Source organism: Carassius gibelio, chromosome B22 (genome assembly GCF_023724105.1).
Source record: "Carassius gibelio isolate Cgi1373 ecotype wild population from Czech Republic chromosome B22, carGib1.2-hapl.c, whole genome shotgun sequence".
Lineage (NCBI taxonomy): Eukaryota > Metazoa > Chordata > Actinopteri > Cypriniformes > Cyprinidae > Carassius > Carassius gibelio.
The window spans coordinates 29,223,117-29,243,609 of record NC_068417.1 but is presented as its reverse complement, the minus strand read 5'-3'; the positions used below and the strand labels follow the sequence as shown (position 1 = coordinate 29,243,609).

Sequence of the window (20,493 nt, the reverse complement as noted above, 5' to 3'; positions counted from 1 at the left end):
TTTAACAGTTGTGAAGTAGTACCAAAAGAGATCTTTTTAATGGGTGAAACCAGCTTTCCATAGCGGGACAAAATCTTAACCAGTATATCATCAGAAACAAAAGGTGGAATATTAGACAAGGTAACCTTTTTTGAAGGCATTGAAAGTGGAAGAACAGGTGTGAAGAGGTTGTTTACAACAATACCTGTCTCCACTAACTCATTTGCCTTTTCCACCAAACTCAAAAAAACAACAACAGCACTATTCATTTTGGACGCTGACAAAATACTATCATGCCCAACAACCTCTCCCATAGCCAAACAACAATCTTCGACACTCACCGCTAGAGTTGGGGTAATCGAACTTGGACTCGAGTCCAATTTTTAATGAACTCGGACTTGTCACGCACTCGGGTGAATTTGTACTCGGACTTGACACGGACTTGAACATTTTGGACTCGGAAAATATTCCGAGGACAGTCGAGTCCGCGTCATGTGTAACAATAAAACCAGCATAAAATTGAAATGATAAATTAATGAATGTCTCCCCTTCTGTCATTTTACTGCACCACACCGGCAGGCAGAAGTCTCCTGCTTGCAGACGAAACACACGCACCACTCACTATCAATGTGGATTAGTGATGGGAAGTTCGATTCTTTTCCGCGAACCGGTTCTTTCGGACGGTTTGATTCAATAAACCGGTTGAAAATAAAACCGTTCACCGGATACATAATCCATTGCGATGTATTTGTTATTAAATGAACTTACGTTTCGTCAGATTGCCCTTCATTCAAGCCCTCGGTTTACCCACACTCATTACATTAGCACAAAATCAGTTCAGAATCAATCACCAAAAGAATCAGTTCGGTTCAGACGCGCTGTGAGTCATTCGGCTTCATGCTGAATCACGAATGCGCAGTATCATCAGCTCCTTGGTTCTCGAATCGGACGCGTCCGAAAGAAACGGTTTTCGGTTCAGTTTACTGATGATCTGAAAACTGATACAACCGGTTCTTGACTCGAGAACGAGAATCGCTCAAAACCCGGGTAGGAAAATCTGACAGGGTAGGATAAAATGTCAGGACACCGGCACATGCTGCATTTCAGTATCATCAGCTGCTCTAAACTCAGTTTGTGAATCTGTCATCATTAACTATAAATACAGTACAGATATTTCATAAATCATCCCTTATTCATATTAAACATGGAGTCTTTAGAGTCTTAATTATTGTCCAACTTCCCTGAAAACCCCTTAGGCCCATACATAATCTACAATATACAGATTAGAAACATGTAGCCCCTATCTTAAAAAAAAAAAAAAACGTATATATATATATATATATATATATATATATATATATATATATATATATATATATATATATATATTATTATTATTATTTTTTTTTTTATATATATATAGTTTTATCACACTTTCCGATGAAAGTATCATCAGTTCATCGGTTCTCAAATCGGACGCCTCCAAAAGAAACGGTTTTCAGCTCAGTGTACTGGTGATCCGAAAGCCGATGCAACCGACTACCAGAGACAGCAGCAGCAACCAACAGATGCTGCACAGCTCAGCATTGCAGGATTTGCAATACCAGAACTGACCAAACAAGCAATACAACTTTATGATGCAAGTTCTCCAAGACAACAAGAAATTCATAATGTCATCATTAAGGATCTCCTCATTGGCTGCACTTTACCTCTGTCAAATGTGGGGGAGAGGCATTAAATAACTGAAATGTCATCTTTAACTGGAGGACAATATAGTGTGATACAATAATAAAATAGGTTCATTTGTATTTTCATGCACTTGTAATACAATAAAACCTTTGAAAACTTTTTTCATAGGAAACTAGTTCTGTTGACATAAAATAAAAATGTTCAATGGCAATGACTAGATGTAACAGTGGTATTTTTTTATTACATTTTTATATTGCCATTGGTTTAATGGGTTGAAAGGTTAAAATATTAATAGAATGTAAAAATGTACAATACCAATTTATAATCTTTTTTAATTTAATTACTTTCTGGACTCGGGCGGACTCGACTCGGACTCGGCCTTTAAGGACTCGGACTTGAGTCCAACTCGGCCCCTTTTGGACTCGGACTTGGACTCGATGTTTGTGGACTTGGTCTTGACTCGTACTCGACAAAGGTGGACTCGGACCCAACTCTACTCACCGCAGATGCCACTTTAACACCATGACGTCGCGTGAGATTATTTAAAAAACCCGCTTGCGCCTCCGCCATAGCCGCACAAAGGGGGAAAAAAAACCCGCGGCTCCAAATCAAACAAACAACAAAACCAAGAGAAAAAAGAGACAATCAGTAAAACAGAAAAATAGAGAGAAAAGAAGAAAAGATTATATTCACGCAGACTCACCGAAGAACCCTCACCCACACGCTTTGCTCACTCACGCTCGCACCGGAAATGGCTGAGAAAGAGAGAGAGAGAGAGAGAGAGCAAGACAGCGCTCGTGTAGTTTGAAGACTGTGAGTGCGCGAGCGTGCGTGAAACTTTGGTGTTTCGCCCTTTTTCTATCGTGTTTAATGATTTTGATTAAGATGCACAAGGGAGAGAGAGAGCAAGAAGCACTCGTGTTGTTTGAAGACTGTGAGTGCGCGCGCACAGCCGGGGCTCTCTCTCGCACGCGCCCTGTCAAGCGCCGCAGTCATTCTATTCTACATCACTCACCAATCAAATAAGGCTTTGACAGCCGCCAAAAAAAAAGATCAATGCAGAAAACCCCCTGGATTGGTTATATAACGTTGGACAGAATGTTGATCTGGCCATCGCGTATATTCAGCGCACATAAGGTAAACGTTTTGCAAATGTTTTTTAGAGAAATAAAAACAGGACGCCATTGATGATCTCGTGCCTGGGCCTCGAGCACACTGAGGCAGCATTCGTGGATGAGTCATGTTCTCCTTGTGGGAACATAACCATTGCGATGTTGCGATCAAGGCTCCTCTTCATCAAACAAGTAGGAGTCCCCCTCCCCGTGCCCTGTTCTAGTTCCTCCTTTAAGAGTAGGGCTACTTCTGCTCATGGCCAGGGTGATCTGAGGATCACAGTGAGGGCTTCCCCACAGAGCGAGTCTCCACAGGCCCCTCACTCCTCCAGCACATCGTGCCCCCTGGTGTTCCACGATGCAGATTCTGGTGCCTTGGACAGGGCAGGACCCAGCACTTCATCCGGCCCACCAGCAGATGACCAGATGTCGATCACTGCATCAGGGGAAGAGCTAGGCTCTGGAGATGAGGATTCGGCTGAGTTGTCTCCTTCTGGGAGAGTGGAGTTGCCTGAGTCAGATCCAGAGCTGACTACTATGCTTGTCCGGGCCGCTGAGAGTGTCGAGTTGTCATGGAAGGCGCCTCCATCTCATGAACATTCAAGGCTGTATGATTGGTTCTTCGGGGTGCCGTACGCCGATCGGCAGCCACATCCGGTTCCATCCACGCCTCCCGTCCAGGGCCTGTAAGTTATTGTCCACACTGAAGTCCAAGGCTTACAGAGCTGCTGAATAGGCCTCCTCTGCCCTGCACGCCATGGCCCTCCTGCAGGTCTATCAGGCCAAGGCTTTAAAGCAGCTGGATGAGGGTAGTTCTGACCTGGGTGTTATGCAGGAACTGTGCACTGTGACAGACCTTGCCCTACAGGCGACGAAAGTCACGGCACAGTCCCTGGGTCAGACAATGTCAGCCTTAGTGGTCCAGGAATGCTTCCTTTGGTTTACCCTAGACCTTGCTTTTCTATGGGCAGGGGTTTGCCTAGTGCAAGTGTCCAGGCATGCCATCAGCTGGGGTGCCATGTGCAATGGGCATGCAGTGGCGGGCACCTGGACAGGGCCTCGTCTGCAGTGGCATATCAATTGACTCGAGTTGCTGGCAGTGTGGCTTGCTCTGCACCGCTTCAGATCGAGGCTACACTACAAGCACGTACTGGTCCTTACAGACAACACTGCGACCGTTGGGTACATCGACCACCAAGGTGGTCTGTGCTCCCATCACATGTCACAACTCGCCCGCCATCTCCTCCTTTGGAGTCAGAAGCATCTGAGGTTGCTTCAAGGTTCACATCCCAGGCAAACTCAATCGTGCAGCCCCTCCTTGGTATATTCCCCTGAGGAAGGATCTCCTTTCTCAGAGAGGGGGCACCCTCTGGCACCTGCGCCCTGACCTGTGGTCTCTGGACAGGACGCAGAGGTTCTAGGTGGTTTACCTACAGCGGTAGTAAACACCATCACTTCAGCTAGAACGCCCTCTACTAGGCACGCCTACGCGCTGAAGTGGAAAACAATATTCATCGATTGGTGTTCTTCCCACCGGGAAGGCCCCCGTAGATGCCTGATTGTGTTTGGGCTCTCCTTTCTGCAAAATGGGCTGGAGCGGAGGCTGTCTCCCTCCACTCTCAAAGTGTATGTTGCCGCCTTTGCCATACTTCACGACGCTGTAGATGGCAAGTCCGTTGGGAAGCACAACCTGGTCATCAGATTCCTTAGGGGGGCAAGGAGGCTGAACCCTCTGTGCCCTCACCTGTTACCCTCTTGGGATCTCCCCTTGGTCCTGACAACCTTGAAGCAGGAGCCCTTTGAGCTGCAGTCAGTAGAGTTTAAGTTTCTGTTGCTGAAGACAGCGCTCCTCACTGCATTGGCTTTGGTCAAGAGGGTCGTGGCCCTACAGGCATTTTCGGTCAATCATACGTGCCTCGAATTCAGGCCCGCCAACTCTAACGTCCTGAGACCCTGGCCCGGATCCATGCCCAAAGTTCCCACCATGCCCCCCAGGGATCAGGTGGTGAACTTGCAAGCGCTGCCCCTGGAGGAGGCAGAACCAGCCTTCACTTTGCTCTGTCCCATTCATGCCCTGCACATTTACATGGACCGCACGCAGAGCTTCAGGACCTCAGACCAGCTCTTTGTGTGCTTCAGAGGACAGCAGAAGGGAAAGGCTGTCTCCAAACAAATATTTGGCAACTGGATAGTGGAGGCTATAGTCTTAGCATATCAGGCCCATCGCTTACCTTGCACCCTTGGAGCGAGAGCACACTATACATGATCTCTTGCTTCCTCCAGGGCTTTGGCACGGGGTGCCTTGATAGCAGAAATCTGCATAGCTGCCAGCTGGGCGACAGCTAACATGTTTGTGAGATTCTATAATCTCCATGTAGAGCCTGTGTCCTGTCACGTACTCACCTCAGAATGCCTGTAATGCTGGACCGGCTCGGTGTCAATCATGCTTGCTGAGCCATTCCCCTCTACGGACCGGATACGTGTGCCTAAGTGCTTCTCAGTTCAGTTTCCCTCTTGGTGAACCCTGTTGAAGTTCCTCCTGCACCCTCTGTAGTCAGGCGTGGCAGAGCGCCAGACGCTAAGTCCAGCACTTGTGTGTATGCCCAAGGTCAGCCCTCGTGCTGGGCTAGGTGCCCGTGTGTAGTGATTCCCCCCTTTGGGGTAATCCCATGTGTATTCTTCCATGGCATGGCTTCCCTCATGGTGAGCCCTTGTCTTTCCCCGGCAGAGGTCTCTCTGCTGTCTCTGCTGTGTAGTGATCTCACCCCAGGTGGCCCGAGTCTACTGCAGGGACTTCCATATGTAGCACTGCTCTACAACCAGTCCATATGTGTAATTCCACATGTTACCTCCTATGCGCAAGATGTGGTTCCGCAGTATCCCTCTACTTGGGTACGCTTTCCCAGTGTTATCCAATTCATACTGTATGGAATAGCATTGCAGGTTCCTGTGCCTAAGCCCTGTCCTGTCTTCCGCCCCAAATGGTGTGGGGGTACTTGCCAGCTTTTGCAGGGCAATGGAGGGGGTCAGCAATAGAGGCATTTTCCATACGGATCCCCGATTTCATCGGTCACTGACGTAACATTGAACGTGACTGACTGAAAGGGAATGTCTCAGTTACATATGTAACCAGGGGCTTGTGTAGAGTATTTTCAGTGGGGGGGGGGGCATGCTGGGGTACTGCCTCCAAATGCGGTGGCCGCCAGTGACCTGAAAACAAAAGCTAAATTCTACAGTATTTTACGTAAATCCTATTGGTTTTTATTATTTTTTTAACTTGAATAAAGGTACTTGTAAACAAATCCAGTAATAAAGCACATTTTTGATCCATTTAGTTATCACAAATCTTTTTTTTTTTTTTTACAGTGGATTCTAATCTTCAAAAATGACCTTGTTGTATGATTTATGTCTTTTGAGTTCACCCTTCAGATTAGACTATAGAACTGCAGTGTTATTTAGGATTCAAAATGTTATTTGCTTTTAATTTATGTCATTATGTCCTTTTTGAGCAAGCATCTTATACATATATTAGACCAATTTGTCAAGTCTGCCTAGGAAAAGCAATTACTATACCAGCAAACTCAAAATTGGATTAAAAATTAAACTAGGCTATAAATACTCGGATTATTATATTATTATATAGCCTACTGTTTATTTACTGATAGACAGTCAAAAAGACAAATTAATCAATATTTTATTTATAACAAGATTTTATCTATTTATAAAATAATAACACACCACAGATCCTGAAGAAACGGTAACAAAAACACAGTTACAGAAATGTCAGAAATAGCGCATGAATCTGTCACGTGATTAAGGAATGATTTAAACCCGAAGACTTGTCAGACAAGAGGTGAGTTAATCACAGACTGAAGACCCAGGTAAAGAATTAATTAATCTTTTCTGTATCTTTATAGAATTTTAGTTTTGTATTGTTTGTAGTGTGATCAACGTTTGCGTAAGTACTAGATGTGTTGGGGAAGTAACATTTTACTAAAATGAACAAAATAACTTGAAAAAAGATTTGTTCATTTTGCTGAACGTGACTCAAAAGTCAGAGTCGGTATAATGATCCGAACTTCCCATCACTAGTGTTTTGACTTCCCACACTTGATAAAGTACAAGTCCAAGTCCGCGACGAGCGTTGTTTCTCTGACAACGCTGCACTTCTTTGAATCGGGAATGTCAGTAGAGTCTATAGACTGATTGGCCATAAAATGAACCAATCACAAGACATCTTATAGGGGGCACCTATGGGTGGCCAATCGAATTTCACCATGTAGACCCGCCCCTGAATGTAACCCTCGTTCCCTCAAGGAGGGAATGGAGACGTAATGTTCCGTCACCACAGTTGCTGTACCACCGCTGTATGGCCGGGGCACACCGTCTCGGCACCTCGGCGAAAAACAGTTTTTGCGACCGCACACGCTCTCCTTTTATACTTTTTATCCTTTTTTTTTCATTGCCTCTCTTTAAAGCAGTTTTTCCTTTAAATTCTATTCCTGAATTATTATGGTGATCAGCCAACATCAACTATTATAGGTAACATTTCACCATGTGGTGAATTTTCCTATATTGCATCACAGGGCCGTGCAGAGACCTTTGGAGGGGCAGGTGCTCAAAGTATAAAAGGGGCACATGGAACAAGGCTTCAAATAGCGCTGCTCAAAATATCAATACAGCAATATATTGTGATGCATTTATTGCTGATTTGCGTATTAATGTGGATGATTATGTATTGATACGGAAGCAGATGCTGTGATGCAGTTTTGAAAAAGAAATAGAATAGAAAAGACAATTTTAAGTTTAAAAGTTAAAAACATATTTTCTTTCCATCTAATAATAACTCTGGGATAAGAAACGGAAATGATTTTAAGTTGTCCCAACCTGATGGCTTTTTACTCCGTTCTACAGAATAATTAAGAACAGCTGTTATAGTAAAAACTATAGAAAACATCATAGTAAAATAGACGTGACCCATGTTTCATACAGTACTATATAGTTTTATTATCTGAGAAAAAAAAAAAAAAACATTAATTGGGGAATAGGATGATGGTGGCCATGGCAGGGGTAAGAGTGAGTAAAAAGGTGTGTGTGTGTTCATTCTGGTGTAGTTGTAGGCACTTATAACAGAAGTTTCCTGTTGGACATGTAATTTATTGGGATGTCCTTCTCAATGGCCAACAGAAGAAGGTCAGACAAACTCTCCTCTTAGCAAAGGCTGTAAAGTTTGGTTTTCACCAGCTTCAGTTTTGAGAAGGAAAGTTCCACGGTTGCTGTGGACACCGAAAGTGTGCCATATGTCTTCAGCAGCTGAGTCATGTTGGGGAAAACTAGATGTGCATTGTTTTCCTTGACCACTGAAAGAATAGATGACACATAACTGGTGGTGGGCATGAGTATGATGTATGGAAGACCTTCAATTCTGTCTGCAATTTGTCTTCATCTTCAATGTTATAGACCTGGCACAGTTTCTTCACAGCCTGGAATGCTGCTGTTGGAATGCTAGCTGTTTCCCAGTTCTCTGGGACTGCCAGGCAATGGAAGGCATGCAAGATTTCCCATTTGGAATTGTCTCCTCCTTTAAAGCATCTCTGAAGCTCTTGCATCATTGTATCCACAAAAACGTAATACACTTTAACATGGTAGTACTCCAGCAAAGTTGGAAAAGCATGGACAGTTGTGGCAGCAAACTTGAACTTCTCTGGCACTTTCCTCCTGGCCCGTTTATAAATGTTCTCAAATTCTTCTTCTGTTCTGCTGAAGGCAAGCCTCTTTAAAACTCCATCAACAATGCCGTATGCTGCAGCCAGGTCCATGTCTTTCTGCTGCAATGCATCAGATGCAACTGCAGTCACCTGGAAGATTGGACAGGTCATCTCCAGACACAAAAAGAACTCAAAATTGATGCTTTTTAGAAGGATTATTGCATCATCATCTGAGGAGTCTGGGGGATCTTGCTGTGTCACTTCCTCAAGGAACTGCATGACAGATCAGAGGACCTTCACCACAGTTTTAAGTGCACTCTCTCTGCAGGCCCACAGAGTATCTGACAGTTTCTTCAGATCCAGTGGATGCTGATCGGGGTGCTTCCTCTTCTGCATTTCAATATATGCAGAGTGCCGTTTTGATGAGTTGGCCATAAACGTGTAAAGTTTTTCAACTAGATTGAAAAAGTTGACAACACAGATGTTTGACTTTGCACTTTCTATCAATACCAGATTAAGGCAGTGTGTCTGACAGTGCACATACAAAGCCTTTGGATTTTGCTTTAAGATTCTGGACTGCAGTCCCTTATAGTGCCCACTCATGTTCACAGCCCCATCATAACCTTGACCCAGGATGTCTTCTATTTTCAGGTCCTTTTCTTCCAGTAGAGCTATCACAAGGTTTTCAAGAGAATCTCTGCTTGTTGAATGCACATTGCATACCTGAATGAATCGCTCCTTTATTTTCATGTTTTGTACATATCTCACTACAAACGAAACCTGTTCAGTGTGGGAAACATCTGTCGTTTCATCCAGAAGTATCGAAAAGATTCTGCTCTCTTGAATTTCTTCTCTGATGACACATTTTACAGATATGGCCAAAGCTTTGATCAAGTCATTCTGGGTTCTGTTCGAGAGGAGCATGGCGCGAGTTGTTTTATGGGTTCGGTGATTTTCTTTTATAGCATCAAGGTGTAATTTAATAACACTGTCATAGTTGCAGAACAACTCCACTAACTCCACTAACAAGACATTCCCTAGATTTTGGCTTGATGAAGTCTCATCATCTCCCCCGAAAGACATGCCCTGTCTTGCCAGGAAAAGAGTAATGGCAATCAGACGAGACAACACTTCTCTGGTCCTCTCACACTCTTTGTCTTTTGCAGCTTGCAACTCAAGGTCACCCACTTCAAATGCTGCCTCCAGTAATTTTTTCTTGAACGAGTTCCACCTCACCATACCACACATGTGAGCCTCTGAGGGCACAGTGCTCTTTAATATTTTCTAAAGCCTTCCTCCAGCGATTTAATCCTACAGTTTTCCAGTTAGTGTGACACTTGTATTTTTCATCATTTAAAAAAAGATGGCAGCTTAAGCATAACATGGCATCAGTGCTAGGAGAATATTCTAGCCATGGGTTGTTCTCATACCATTTCTTCTGAAATGACCATCCCTCTACATTCTTTGGAAATGACAGTACTGGTTGGCAGGGTCCAATATTATCACAAATTTGGATAAAGGCCTCATCGTAATTTGTTGAATTGTAGAATGTGGGCAAGATCAGTTGGGTGTTGTAGTCCAAAAAGGTTTGAAAATAGCCTCCCTCTGGCATTTGTCTCCTTCTCCTGACTTGCTGTTCCATGCTCTCTTTCTGTCGTTCATGCCTCTACATTTCCCTCTTTCTTACCAGCCTCTTTCTCCATGCTTGCTGTTCCCTGCTCTCTTTCTGTCGCTCATGCCTCTACATTTCCCTCTTTCTCAGCAGCCTCTTTCTCCATGCTTGATGTTCCCTGCTCTCTTTCTGTCGCTCGTGCCTCTACATTTCCCTCTTTCTCTCCAGCCTCTTTCTCCATGCTTGATGTTCCCTCCTCTCTTTCTGTCGCTTGTGCCTCAAATTTCCCTCTTTTTCTTCCTTTATCTCCATCTACTCATCTGATCTATTTCTTTCTACTCCCTGTCCATTTAGGAACAAGGCACAATTTACTATTTCAGCATTAATCTATTATTTTATCCATCCCTACTACTCTTGCATCTAATCAATAAGTCTACCTTAAATATTGATACAAAAGAAAACAACTGGGGCCTGTACCATGATGGTAGCTGAACAAATTCAGAGTTACAGGATTAGTTTTGAGTTGACAAAACCAAACCTCTCCAATCTGGCTTTGTTGGTACCATGATGCTGTTCGTCAACTTTCTTTGTCAATTCAGGCTTTGATCCTGAGTTTGTGGAGTGCGTTCACATGAATGTGTGACATCACTGGCGAACAGCCAATCATGAGCCTTGCAACACAAAGCAAGTTTGATTTACTTCTCGCGAGAGACCCACCCTTACGAAAGGAAAATGTATTTACCAATATATTTCTTAAAATATATTGTTATATATTGTAATATATTATTTTCCCTTTCTATTTTCTAATATTTTATATATTTGAATACATTTTATAATATATTGATGATACATATATTATATAATATATTGCAAAATATACAAATAATTGCAGCTTTCAATATATTGCAATATATTGGAAAAAATAAATATATATAATAATATATGCCTAATATATTACATGATATTTTCCAATATACTGCAATATATTTTTGTTTCATAAGGGCAGCGAGATTCAAAACTAAAGGTTAAAGGTTTTGCTAAAGGTTAAGAGATTGAAGAATATGACAAATTTAAATATCATATGAAAAATGAAGGAGGGCCAATAAAAAAATGATCTTGCTCCATCAGAGTAGTCACAAGTGGAACTTGTTAGCTTAGTTTATACATTTGAAAATATATAGTGATAGAGACTTGAACATGTAAGGTCAGATTTGTAATTTTTAAAATAGTTCAATCTTTTGATACTACAGATTATTTATATTACATGATCTGTATACATTAATATTTATTTTAAATAATTTATAATAACTGTTAAACTAAAATTGCTTATGTGTAATAGACAAATAATAATACAAATCACAATAATTATATAAAATGACTCAGTTATTATCATTAAAGCCAGACTTCTATTTTTTTTTTTAAAGCATAAGTGACCTTTAATTTGGAGCAAGATAAACTGGAGTTACTTTGTGTCAGACATGTGTCACTTCTCTCATATCTGACCTGTTGTGCTCTTCCTAAACCAGCTGGATAGGGATCCACTGCCTTTTGCTGCCTCAAGCAGCTCCTTCTTTTTCATTCTCTCTTTGCGAGGCATCTTTGCACTGCAGAACACACACACACAAACATGAGGACATTCCATACCTTTTCCTGAAATCTAATAGGGTCACATCTCCTTCACACTGCACTTTGATGTCAGGTATATTATTCATTTTTTTATTGACACTGATATTTTTACATTTATTTCCAGAGATATATTATTGAGTTTACAGGCTGAAGTGGTCTTGCTTTTTGTAAACACTGTTGCTGTTGTAGAAAAAATATATATATTTGTGTCACATTTAAAATATAATTATATTTATAATGATAATTCAGAGAATGAGAAAATCAAAATAAGCCATACTAGTGTTGAGATAATTTAAGGCACTCCACCTTTTAAAAAATAAATAAATACTGTAATAATATGTAACGATACAAATCTCCATATTCATCGGGAAGAAGGAGGCGGGAACCAGCGCACAATCAAATCATAATTTTAATATTCAAAATAAATACAAAACGGCGCACCAGCCCCTCACGGACGACTGGTGCGCATAAATAAAAACCAAAACATAAACTAATGTCCCAGGCCTGGTCCTCTCTCGTCCTTCACGGTCGTCACTCCAGTTTTATATCCTTCCATCTCCTACGTGGGACTCAAGACCGGCGGTGGGGCGCAGGTGTAGCTCATCTCCAATCACTACACCTGGCCTCACTCCTCGTTCCCACGCCTCTCGGCCCCGCCCCACTCGCCACATAATAGTTTAGTCAAATAGCATAAAAAAGACCAAACCCTTTGATGCCTGTTAAACTTTTCTCCCTCAAACAGCACACTAGCGTTACTTCTAAACTACAGGCTACACATAGTAATATAAACAACATATCGGCATGTTCTCACATCACATCGTTCTTGTAAAATAATAATAAGTAAATAAACATCAAAATCACTTCGCTGAGAATGAAAGACCATTTACCAGCTGCCGCGGTGTTAAAAATATCCTCTGGCAATTAAAAAATGCGCGTGCGGTGTGATGAATCGTCCCGGTCAGATGAGGTCGTCATCATCGGGTGAAAGGTCATCATGTGGGCCCTCTGCATGTGCCTGTTCCATCACATTTTGGGGGCATTGAGTTTTGTTTGATAAAGCAGAGGGAAGGGGACGGTTGCTTTTTATCTACATTTCACAGATTCACGGATTCATATTCATATCAATTTGCTCTTAAAAGTTTGTGAATAATTCTTTTGGAAAACAGGTAATTAGAGTTTTTCATCAGTACTCATTCTGTGACGATTCGTGTACCAGAGAGACACAGGAGATAGTAGATCCAATCGCAAGTATTAATTAAATAAAGGCTAATCCAATTCTTGGTCGAACAAGCAGAGGTCAAAGCCAAAAAGACAGTCCAAAACTAAACAAACAAATAAACAAGGAGGGAACAGGAAAGGGAACTTGGAAGATGAGAGGTTAGGGTCAATCTCGGGAGACGAGAAGATGAAGGGGAATCTCAGATGACGAGAAGGCTGATAACATGAAGGGTAAGGACTCCATACAAACAACAGGAAAAGACTGGAATATATAGGGAGGCTAATGACAATAGAGTTCCTGCACCTGGTGAAATTAACAGGAGTGCAATTACTGTGAAGACAGGACCAGACTAGAGGAATTCTAGTGCCTACCGTGAAGTGCCTAAGGGGTAGTGAGCCCACTAGTGGACACCCAGGGAAATAGAGACTAGACAGTGTGACATTACCCCCTCCTCCACGGAGCAGCTGCCAGATGCTCCACCCGAACCCAAGGGAAAACCAAAGACTCAAAGAGACCAGGAGGGAGGTGGAGTGGTGGAGGATCAGGGGGAGGGACGGAGAGCCAGATAAAACGGTAAAACAGAGACAAGAGGACCAGGTAGAATGGGGAAACGGAGACAAGACGACCAGGTTAAATGGGGAAACAGAGACAAGAGAAGTGCAACACAAAACAATGAATCCTGAAGGGTGGTGGACCGGCGGAGGATAAGGGGAAGGGATGGAGGGCCAGGTCCTTAGAGAGAAACAGAACGAAAGACACAGACAAGAAACCCAGGAGGGAGGTGGACCGGTGGAGGATCAGGGGGAGGGACAGAGGGCCAGGTCCATAGGAGGAAACAGAAAGAAAGACACAGACAGAAGAACAACAAAAAATCAACACAAAAACAAGTTTAAGAAGGACATCACGTGACTCGACTCTGGAGGGTCCATGAGCACCTGACTCGACTTCGGAAGGTCCACGAGCACCTGACTCGAATTTGGAGGGTCAACCGGAACCTGACTCAACTCTGGATAGTCAACGGGCACCTGACTAACTCTGGATAGTCAACGGACACCTGACTCAACTCTGGAAGGTCAACAGGAATTTGACTTGATTAAGGAGGATCAACTGGAATCTGACTCGACTCTGGAAGGTCTCAGGGTCGACGGGGGGCCATATTGGAGAGTGATGCCGGACCTCTTCTCGACCACTCACTCCTGAGCGACCTCCCCTGGTCGCATGAAACACGACCAGGCAAGTACACTCAAAACCATTCCTCACCCGCTCGGTGACTGGGCTGGAAATATGAATAGACATACTGCTGGATCTCTTTTTGGATGGAGTCCTTCTGTGACGATTCGTGTACCAGAGAGACACAGGAGATAGTAGATCCTATCGCAAGTATTTATTAAATAAAGGCTAATCCAATTCTTGGTCGAACAAGCAGAGGTCAAAGCCACATAGACAGTCCACAATTAAACAAACAAATAAACAAGGAGGGAACAGGAAAGGGAACTTGGAAGACGAGAGGTTAGGGTCAATCTCGGGAGATGAGAAGATGAAGGGGAATCTCGGATGACGAGAAGGCTGATAACACGAAGGGTAAGGACTCCATACAAACAACAGGAAAAGACTGGAATAAATGGGGAGGCTAATGACAATAGAGTTCCTGCACCTGGTGCAATTAACAGGAGTGCAATTACTGTTAAGACAGGACCAGACTAGAAAGGAATTATAGTGCCTACGGTGAAGTGCCTTAGGGGAAGTGAGCCCACTAGTGGACACCCAGGGAAACAGAGACTAGACAGCATGACACATTCATGTTTAACACTAAAGACATCTTTGCATTGATTTGTGTTAAATAAGGAAAGTGAATCAGGCTTTAAAGTTTAAATATTTGTTATATTATTATTCAGTCAATGCTGTGTATACAGTTTTATTAGCTTTTATTAAACTGAACTAAGCCATTTGATATGTTTTACAGCTTAAAATGAAATATTGGGAGATGTTTCTCTTTATTTTATCAGCGATCATCGATGTCTCAACCAATGCTCAAGGTAACACAATCATACACAATGTAGCCAAAGTATAAACATCCAATATGTTGCATGTTTATTGGCATATACGCTTACCTAAAGGATTATTAGAAACACCTGTTCAGTTTCTCGTTAATGCAATTATCTTATCAACCAATCATATGGCAGTTGCTTCAGTGCATTTAGGGTTGTGGTCCTGGTCAAGACAATCTCCTGAACTCCAAACTGAATGTCAGAATGGGAAAGAAAGGTGATTTAAGCAATTTTGAGCGTGGCATTTCACAATCTCAGTTACTGGGATTTTCACGCACAACCATTTCTAGGGTTTACAAAGAATGGTGTGAAAAGGGAAAAACATCCAGTATGCGGCAGTCCTGTAGGCGAAAATTCCTTGTTGATGCTAGAGGTCAGAGGAGAATGGACCGACTGATTCAAGCTGATAGAAGAGCAACTTTGACTGAAATAACCACTCGTTACAACCGAGGTATGCAGCAAAGCATTTGTGAAGCCACAACACGCACAACCTTGAGGGGATGGGCTACAACAGCAGAAGACCCCACTGGTACCACTACATCTCCACTACAAATAGGAAAAAGAGGCTACAACCGAGCTCACCAAAATTGGACCGTTGAAGACTGGAAAAATGTTGCCTGGTCTGATGAGTCTCGATTTCTGTTGAGACATTCAGATGGTAGAGTCCGAATTTGGTGTAAACAGAATGAGAACATGGATCCATCATGCCTTGTTACCACTGTGCAGGCTGCTGGTGGTGGTATAATGGTGTGGGGGATGTTTTCTTGGCACACTTTAGGCCCCTTAGTGCCAATTGGGCATAGTTTAAATGCCACAGCCCACCTGAGCATTGCTTCTGACCATGTCCATCCCTTTATGACCACCATGTACCCATCCTCCGATGGCTACTTCCAGCAGGAGTCCCACAGAGGAGATGGAAGGATAGAAAACTGGAGCGACGACAGTGAAGGACGAGAGAGGACCAGGCCTGGGCTTTTAGTTGTGTTTGCTTTTTATTTGTGCGCATCAGTCATCCGTGAGGGGCTGATGCGCTGTTTTGTGTTTATTTGTGATTATTAAAGTTTCATTTGATTGTCCGCCGGTTCCCGCCTCCTTCTTCCCGATGATTACGAAGGTTTTATTATTACACTAATCCAACACACTTGAGCATGCTAATTAATGTCTTCAGGATCAGAAGAAAATCACAGGTAGGTGAGTTTGATCACGGTTGGAGCTAAACTCTGCAGTGCATTGGCCCTTCCTGCATTGGATTTGAGGAACCCAGATTTAGAGCTTCATTAATAAATCATTAACAAACATATAATGCTGAACGGATCTTTAATTAATGCTTACAAATGTCATTAAACTTTCAAATCTACAAATTATTTTGAACAGAAATTACACAATCATTAAAAGATTATTTGTTAATGTACTTTTGAATGCTACCAAATGTCATTAAACTTAAGTTCATATAACCTGTGCTTTTTTTTTTTTTTTTACATTTCCAAATGTTGTGGGTAAAAAAAGTAGCTACATTAGTCTTTAAGCATTTTACAGTAATGTTAATAAAATCATTAACTCATAATCAGTCTGTAAAAGTCATATATCTGATTTTGGTTTGTTTGTTGTGATAAACTATGGCTATATTTCTCAAGATTCTACACACAAAACACACACACAACATTCAAAGCATCACACACACACACTGTAAAATAATTTGTTCATGTTTTTGCATTTTTTTTCTTCTTAAATCAATTAAATTGTTACTTTTATGAGCAGTCATCTTGATGACAAAATGTGTCCCAAATATGAAATTCTTGACTCAACTGTTCCATTGCAGCATTAAGTCGCCCCTCCAGGTAGAACTTCACTGCACACTGGACGACTTTTCTCCCCGACACTGAATGTTTAAAGACCCAAGGAGAGAAAGGCTGTTTGAAGCCTCTTCTAAAGCCTTCCTGGTCTCCTCAATGGGCATCTTCGATCTAAAAAATAGTTTATTCTTAGTAACATATCAACTGGAACAGGGACATAGCCATCATTTCAGAAGTCAGGGGGACAGGAATGATAACCTTACCAGTCAACAGATTTTGAACAGTAATATTTTAATGTTTTATAAAGTCTCTTCTGCTCACCAGACCTGCATTTATTTGATCCAAAGTACAGCACAAGCAGTAATGTTGTGAAATGGTTTTACTATTTAAAATAACTACTTTCTATTTGTATGTCTTTTAAAATGTAATTTATTTCTTTGACACATTGCTGAATTTTCAGCATCATTCCTCCAGTCTTCAGTGTCACATCCTCCAGAAATCTTTATAATATGATGATTTACTGTTCAAGAAACCTTTAGTATTATTATCAATATTTAAAAGAGCGGAGTACATTTTTCAGGATTCTATGAGGAATAGAAAGATCCAAAGATCAGAATTTATCTGAAATTTAAAGCTTTTATAATATTATATACTGTACCATTCAAAAGCTAGTATTAGCTAGTATAGCTAGTAATTTTTTGTGACTTATTTAGAAAGGATGCTTTAAATTGATCAAATGTGACGTTAAAGAGATGTCATTTATACTGTAATAAATGCTAGGCCTATGTAAATCAGCACTGCATTGTTCATATAGGCTACTTTATTTATTAGGCTACCTGGAGATGACTTGAAAAACACACTCGTATGCAGACAATCCTGTCTCTTTGAGTTTGTTTGAATCTATATTTATTTACACCTACCAGCTCTTGAAAACCTCCATGCGAACACATTTGACTGAAAAAGTGAGGGGGATGAATATACATGATAAAAGTGGGGGACACTTCCCTGCGTCCCCAGCTTAATCTACGCTCCTGTTTGGCACTGTATTATCCACGACTTGGCATCAGCATTAACAAATAAATGTGCCTTCTGCAGCTGGCTCCTGAACACCTCATCAACAATTTCTGTCAGGTCCACATCTTCTGTAGCCTCGCCCACAACCAGACTGAACAGTCGTGGTGCAAAGAATTATTGCAGGGTCTCTTTGCTCTGCCTTTCTAGGGACGCTGTACTTAGGGAACAATGGCTAAAATTTAAGTTTACCTCTGTTCCTGAAAATTATCCAAATATAGCTCTAGAAGTATTGGTATCGTATCACATGGAAAAAATGTGGTATCGCCCATCCCTACTCTCTGTGCTGCACATTTTACGAAGGACTGTTTCCTCTCGAGAGTGAAAAATGCTACCTATCAGTTTGAGTGTCCAACAGGATATTAATGTGGTTTGAGGCTTTATTAATGCCTACATCTACCCCAACCCTAAACCTAACCTTACAAAATTAAAAATACAATGTTGGTAGCATGATCTGATAGCTATGCATTATTTGTTAGTCCACAACCTGTATTTCCTATTCTTTGTTGATGTGTTTTTCATTAATAACTTCTAATGTTAATTTTATGTTGTTGCAAAGATGTAAACAAAGGGCAGTGCTGTTTAGCTCCACTAGCCAGCTAGCTAAATGCTTCAACAGACTGATTTAGGAAAAGGGAAACAGCTGTGTAGAATAAAGGTAAAATATGTTAACAATAATGTGTTTTTTTTTTTTGTTTTTGAAACGAAGAATGAACGTTACAGTGCACCCTTACAAACACAATCAAGCCTAAGAAAATTAGCAGGTTGAGCAACCCTTTAACATATTTTCCAACATGGGTTGGACCCTTGAAAAAATATAAATATAACATTATGCTTACCATGACTATCCAGGGCCAGTAATTTTAAATGATCTGGCCCCTCAAAGAGGTACCTGTTCTGTATATCCTTCATTAGGAAATGAAAAAAATCCCTTGATGGCCCACCATCATCCATTGCCCCTTTCTGAGTTCTTGCCAAGATCCATAAACACAACTCTGGGACTAATGCCACACAATCAATCTTTACAACCTGCTTGGTCAGCAACAGACCACAAGAAGTAGTACAACAATGGAACAAAATAATTTTAAACAAGGGCCAGAGCAAGTAATTACATTTTATATTCAGAATTAAAATATATGCAGAATCAGATACTACAGGTAAGTACACTTCAGTGGATATTCCGTATCAAACAAAACGCTGCGCCACAGAAGCACTCTCAAGCGCTCACAGCTAGGAATTTTCATCAGAGCACCTGGCATTTTCAGTTGGCTAAAAACGCTTTGGTGGACACACAGTCTAAGTTTGTGAGGAACCACAAGAAGAAAATGAAATAAGTAGAGAGTGGGTGTTTACTTGTTGTTTACTGATGAGTCTATTTGGCCAATGAGGTCCTCCTTTGACCATTCATCAATGTTGGATTCAGGATTTGGAGAGTTGAAATGGATTTGCTGTATATATTTCAGACAGTGAATTATTTCAGTAATTTTCTATGAACAGTCTGAATCAAGTGAAGGTAAATTGTGACATCAAAAAAGTCATAAAGGTCCACTATTACCTTTGTTTTGTAAGCTACTGTCACACATAACTGACTATTAGCACCCCACACAAACAAAAAAAGACTGTTTTTTCAGCACAAGGAAACAACACTGAAATAAATAACATACTTCCACCTCCTCTCCTTCCAACCACTGAACAAATAATGTGCAAGGTGTACTGCACTGTACTGGACAATAGCTCAACTTAAATTAAATATCAAGAGATCTTAGCAAACAACATTTTTGGTAAATTTTAACCAACTAAGAAATAACATGCTTGTTAATCTCAAGATGAGAGTAGAGTAGGAAACACCTGCAATGACTGTGTTGGTAGGAACTGCCTCGACTTCATGGAACGATCACGGTATTTGAGCTGGATTCTGAAGCCATCTGAAGGTTCAGGACACAGGTGACTGCGTCCTTCCATTCAGGCCTTGTGGAAACAAGACAACACAGTTTTGGTAATCATCAAAGAAGTACAGATGAGATCTATATACAGTCACAAAAATCTATTAATGGGTGGGAGAATGAGAGATTTGCTTCTGGACCTATCTGAACCTTGGTTGGACTGAGAATAGATGTGTGCTTGAGGTGGGGTTTACAAAAACATTAGTAAATTAACTACCAGGTCAAATGTATCATTATTTCAATTAGGGGTGTGTTATATATATAATCTGTGATGATATTGTAATTTTTTTTTTACGTTCTCGAGTATATTGCAAAAAAAACATACAAAACACATCTACAGAGTGCATAAACACATTACATGATGTCAAGTCTAAACTAATGCGCATTTACAGTGTGTTCTTTCACTGCATGATTCAGTCTATTAAAATCTGATTAAAATACGCTTAGAATGATCACAAAATTCAAGATATGGGGGCAGAAATGTATAGCTTTATATAATTTCATATAGTTAATCAATATCACACGAAGAATGCAGGTAACAATTTATAATAACGTAAATAAAGTTATTTATAAATTATTAGTTAATGATGAAACATGACTATACATTTATAAATGATTAATAAGTAATAAGTTAACATTTTAGTAATGTTTTATTAATTCAGTTATAAGTCACTTATAAATTATTGGTTAATG

At 41.2% G+C, this 20,493-nt stretch overlaps 2 protein-coding genes across 2 annotated transcripts in view; both read left to right on the top strand.

Annotated features, from left to right (window-relative positions):
- The window catches only part of LOC127988352 (complement factor H-related protein 4), a 228,861-nt gene that overhangs the window by 45,698 nt on the left and 162,670 nt on the right, over positions 1 to 20,493 (top strand). The gene's annotated exons all lie outside the window — the stretch shown is intronic.
- The window catches only part of LOC127988360 (complement factor H-related protein 4-like), a 67,790-nt gene continuing 60,148 nt past the window's right edge, over positions 12,852 to 20,493 (top strand). Inside the window, exon 1 of the mRNA XM_052591102.1 lies at positions 12,852 to 12,892. The gene's annotated coding sequence lies outside the window, so the exon portion shown is untranslated. The remainder of the gene's footprint in view (positions 12,893 to 20,493) is intronic.